We start from the raw sequence: 6000 nt of genomic DNA, 5'->3' as shown, positions 1-6000 counted from the left end.
CTCCCTAGTACCAAATAAGTTGTTTTCTAAATTTATTTTCATAAATATACATTTTTGAGGAGAGTAGCAGAACTATTTTGACATGGAAAAAAATTTCCCCTTCTTAAAAGCACTTGTAATTTATTTACATACCCATATTTACTGCTGCTGTTGATAAAAACATAATTTAACTATCATCCATAAACTCAGATGTAAAAATCTAGAATAAAATCTCAATGTGAAGAGCATAGTTACATATTAAAAGAATTTCTCGTCTTGGAATCAGGCTTCTTTCGACCAAAAGTCTTAGGCAAAAAGATAACTTATGACTCACATTACCCAAACATACAAGAATAGATCTAGCTTTATGCACTACTAGGTACACTAGATGATATAATCAGGGTCTATTTTCTCTCACACAGCCTCTTAGCTCCATCCCTCTGTTGGTCCCATATTTTGAGACATTCTCAGCTTACTATAGTGACAAATTTGGTTCTGTTTATATCGCTTCATTCTCCTATCCAGCAGCATGTCTTTGTGCCAGAAGTTACAGTAAATGCTCATCATGAATCATTGGTTCTGAATGAATCAGGTGTCCTTTTATGAGCCAATCACCATAACCAGTGCATGGCAAAGTACTGATTAGTTTAGCTTTAAGTGATGGTGCCAAGAATGGAGCCAGTGACATACAAGCACATGGTTTCAGAAAGAAATTACGGGATAGCTACCAAAATAAAGGGGCATGGATACTGATGCCCAAAATATAGGAAGCGTGTACTAAAATGCTATTGCAATACAAGTTATTAATAAAAGAATAGAGTAAAAAACATGATTATACCAATAGAATGACATTTTGATAAAATTCAAAACCTAATTCTTAAAATTTTAATAGCATTATGGACATAATTCATTGATATAAACTGCACATTTAAAGCATACTCTTGAATAAAGTTTGACTTACATATTCCCTCATAAAACTATCACAATTAAGACAACACATCTACTACCTCAAAATGTTTCCTTATGACCCTTTATAATCTTCCTTTAACTCCTCCCACTTAGCAACCTCTGATCTGTTTCTTATCAATATAAATTTGTTGGCACTTTATAGAATTTTATACAAATTAAGTAATTTAGTACATACTCTGGCTTGTTTCACTCAGCATAATTATTTTCTGATTCATCCATGTTAATTATATCAATAGTTTTTTATTACCATGTCACAGTCTATTGCATAGATATCTCACAGTGAATTTATTCATCTGTGATGGACATTTGGTTTATTCTCAGGTTTGACTATTACAAATGATTTGGCCATGTATAAGTCTTTGCATGGGAATATACTTTCATTTCTCTTGGGTAAGAGAATGGGTAAGTGAAATGGTTCAACCATGAGGTAGATAGGTTTAACATTCTAGAAAATTGCCTATTTTCCAAAGTGATTTTCCATTTCACAATTCCAGTCAGCAGTGTATGAGAATTCCAGTTACTCCTTGCCAATGCTAGATATGGTCAGTCTTAAATTTGAGGCATTTCAATAGCTATGTAGTCATATCTTATTACGTTTTCATTTTGCAATTTTCTAACAAGTAATAATGTTGAGCATCTTTTCATTTGCATACTTACTACTCCTATATCTCCTTTGATGTGATGTCTGTTTAATACTTTGGCCCATTTAAAAACATTTATTCATTTGATTATTTTTTTTAAGTTTATTTATTTATTTTTGAGAGAGACAGAGCAAGTGGGGGAGAGGCAGATAGAGAGGGAGAGAATCCCAAGCAGGCTCTGTGTCAGCTGACTTGGGGCTCCAACCCACGAAATTGTGAGACCATGGCCTGAGATAAAACCAAGAGTTGGACACTTAACCAACTGAGCCACCCAGGTGCTCCTCGTTTGATTATTTTCTTACCGATTTTTGATGAGTTTGAGTGAGTTATTTATAACTTTGGATACTAGTCCTTTATTAGATAAGTGATTTACAAAAGTTTCTCCCAGTCTGTGGCTTTTCTTTCATTCTAAAACTTACAAAGAACATAATTTCTTAAAGTTCAATTAATCAATTTTCTCTTCAATGGATCTTCCTTTTTGGTGTCCTAAGCAAGAAATCTTTGCCTAGCCTCATGTTACAAAGATTTTCTTTTATTTTCTAGAAGTTACAAAGTTAAAATGTAAATTTTAAATCTATGATCCATTTTAATTTTGGTACAAGGCTGTTTCTTATGACCACTATAATAAATTACCACAAAATTGGTGACTTAAAATTATAGAAACATATACTCTCAGAGATCTGAGGTCAGAAATTAAAAATCAACATGTCAGGAAGGCCATACTCTCTTTGCATGATCTGGAGGAGAATCCATTATTTGCCTCTTCTAGCTTCTGGTGGCTGTCAGGATACTTACCTTGTGGACATCACTCCAATTTTGGTGTGCATCTTCACATAACCTCTTCTCTGTGTTTATAATCTCCCTCTATCTCTTTCTTATAAAGGCACTGTCATTGGATTTAGGGTCCACCTAGATATCCAGGATAATCTCTCCATGTAAAATCTTTAACATCATCATTTTTTCTTTATATGGTAATATTTATAGGTTTCAGGGATTATTACCTGATATCTTTGGTTCTACATCTGTACTTGGACTCTCCATTTTATCAATCACTTCATCTGTTTTGATGCCAATACCATGTTGTCCATTGTCTTGATTACTATAGCTTTATAATAAACCTTAAAATCTGGTGGTTTAAGACTTTTTTATTCTTTTTGGTATTCTAGGTCCTTTGTACCATATTTTCCCTAAAAAGAAAAAATCATATTAGGACTGTTTGATTGACTGAATCAAGTCTATAGATAAACCTGTGGAAACATCTCACCACAACTAACTGTGCTACTGTTTTTACATCAGTTTCTGATTGTTGGTTGCTAGGATATGGAAATAGTTGAGTTTTGTATATTGATATTGTTTCCTGCAACTTTAATAAACTAACAGTTGTAGTAGTTTGTTTTTATTTTGTATTTATTTATAAATTCCAAAGGATTTTCAACACAAATGATCATGTTACATGTGGAGAAAGACAGCTTTACTTCTTTTCAAATCTGGATGTCTTTTATTTTTCTTGCCTGAGTGTACAAATTAGAACCTGGTAGTACAATTTTGAATAGAAATGGTGAGAGCAGACATTCTTACCCTGTTTCTGATCTTGGTGGGAAGGATAGGGGAGTGCAGCAGTGGGGAAAGCGCTAAGTCTTTCACCATTAAGTATTATGTTAACTGTATCAGGTTGAAGAATTTCCCTTTCATTTCCAGTTTGCTGTAAGTTTTTCATGAGAATGTTAGATTTTATCCAAAACTTTTTAAATACCTACAGATAAGATCTTATGTTTGTTAGTTTTTTTAGTCCGTTGATATGGTAAATTTCATTGAGGTGTATTTAAAATCTAAAACCAAACTTTCATTGCTCAGATAATCTCTACCTGGCCATAATGTATTATCCTTTTTATATCCTTTATATAATCCTTTAAGTTGCTAAAATTGTGATGAGAATTGTTGCATTCATGTTCATGAAGGATATTAGTATACAGTTTTCTTTTATTGTATTGTCTCTGCTGGGTTTTGGTATCAGGATAATGCTGGATTTTTTAAATAGATGGGGAATATTCCCTCTTTTTCAATTTTCTAAAAGTTTGTGTAGAATTGATATTATTTCTTCAAATATTTGGTAGAATTCACTTGTGGTGCCATCTGGTCTGTGAGTCTTTGTGGGAAGATTCTTAACTATAAGTTTCATTTTAGACATAGATATAAAGCTTCTTGACTCAGCTTTGGTCACTTGTGTCTTTTAAAGAATTTGTCCATGTTTTCTGAATTGTTCCAATTATTGGAATAAAGTTGATTATAATATTCTCATATTTTAAAATATCTGTAGAATTTGTAGTAATTTCACTTCTCTCATTCCTTTATATTGGTAATTTTTTAATGAAATTTATTGTCAAATTGGTTTCCATACAACACCCAGTGCTCATCCCAACAAGTGCCCTCCTCAATGCCCATCACCCACTTTCCCCTCCCTCCCACCCCCCATCAACCCTCAGTTTATTCTCAGTTTTTAAGAGTCTCTTATTTTTTGCCTCCTTCCCTCTCTGTAACTTTTTCCCCCTTACCCTCCCCCATGGTCTTCTGTTAAGTTTCTCAGGATCCACATAAGAGTGAAAACATAGGGTATCTATCTTTCTCTGTATGACTTATTTCACTTAGCATAACACTCTCAAGTTCCACCCAAGTTGCTCAAAAGGCCAGATTTCATTCTTTCTTATTGCCAAGTAGTGTTCCATTGTATATATACACCACAACTTCTTTATCCATTCATCAGTTGATGGACAGTTAGGCTCTTCCATAATGTGGCTATTGTTGAAAGTGCTGCTATAAACATTGGGGTACAAGTGCCCCTATGCATCAGTACTCCTGTATCCCTGGGGTAAATTCCTAGCAGTGCTACTGCTGGGTCATAGGGTAGGTCTATTTTTAATTTTTTGAGGAACCTCCACACTGTTTTCCAGAGTGGCTGCACCAGTTTTCATTCCCACTAAGAGTGCAAGAGGATTCCCATTTCTCCACATCCTCTCCAGCATGTATCATCTCCTGATTTGTTCATTTTAGCCACTCTGACTGGCATGAGGTGATATCTGAGTGTGGTTTTGATTTGTATTTCCCTGATGAGGAGTGACGCTGAGCATCTTTTCATGTGCCTGTTGGCCATCTGGATGTCTTCTGTAGAGAAGTGTCTATTCACATCTTCTGCCCATTTCTTCACTGGATTATTTGTTTTTCAGGTGTGGAGTTTGGTGAGTTCTTTATAGATTTTGGATACTAGCCCTTGTCTGATATGTCATTTGCAAATATCTTTTCCCATTCTATTGACTGCCTTTTAGTTTTGTTGATTGTTTCCTTTGCAGTGCAGAAGCTTTTTATCTTGAGGTCCCAATAGTTCATTTTGCTTTTAATTCCCTTGCCTTTTAAGATGTGTCAAGTAAGAAATTGCTGTGGATGAGGTCAGAGAGGTTTTCTCCTGCTTTCTTCTCTAAGGTTTTGATGGTTTCCTGTCTCACATTCAGGTCCTTCATTCGTTTTGAGTTTATTTTTGTGAATGGTATAAAAAAGTGGTCTAGTATCATTCTTCTGCATGTTGCTGTCCAATTCTCCCAGCACCATTTGCTAAAGAGACTGTCTTTTTTCCATTGGATATTCTTTCCTACTTTGTCAAAGATTAATTGGCTATACTTTTGTTGGTCCAATTCTGGAGTTGGCAAAAATGGAGTCAAGCTTTCACTTGTTGCAGATGACATATTATACATGCAAAACCCAATAGACTCCACCAAAATCTGCTAGAACAGATACATGAATTCAGCAAAGTCGCAGGATACAAAATTAATGTACAGAAATCAGTTCCATTCTTATATACTAATAATGAAGCAACAGAAAGACAAAGAAACTGATCCCATTCACAATTGCACCGAGAAGCATAAAATACCTAGGAATAAACCTAACCAAAGATGTAAAAGATCTGTATGCTGAAAACTATAGAAGGTTTATGAAGGAAACTGAAGAAGATACAAAGAAATGGAAAAACATTCCATGCTCATGGATTGGAAGAATAAATATTGTTAAAATGTCGATACTACCCAAAGCAATCTACACATTCAGTGCAATATCAGTCAAAATTGCACCAGCATTCTTCTCGAAGCTAGAACAAGCAATCCTAAAATTTGTATGGAACCACAAAAGACCCCGAACAGCCAAAGTAATATTGAAGAAGAGCAAAGTGGGAGGCATCACAATCCCAGACTTTAGCCTCAACTACAAAGCTGTAATCATCAAGATAGCATGGTAGTGGCACAAAAACAGACACCTAGACCAATGGAATAGAATATATTGGTAATTTTTATCCTCCTTTTTTCTTTTCCTGATGAGCTTGGCTGCAGGTTAATTTTATCAATTCTTACTAAGAACCAAGTTTTGGTTT

This window comes from Lynx canadensis, chromosome F2, assembly GCF_007474595.2.
Source record: "Lynx canadensis isolate LIC74 chromosome F2, mLynCan4.pri.v2, whole genome shotgun sequence".
NCBI lineage: Eukaryota > Metazoa > Chordata > Mammalia > Carnivora > Felidae > Lynx > Lynx canadensis.
The sequence above is the reverse complement of the archived record's forward strand: the minus strand, read 5'-3'. Positions refer to the sequence as shown.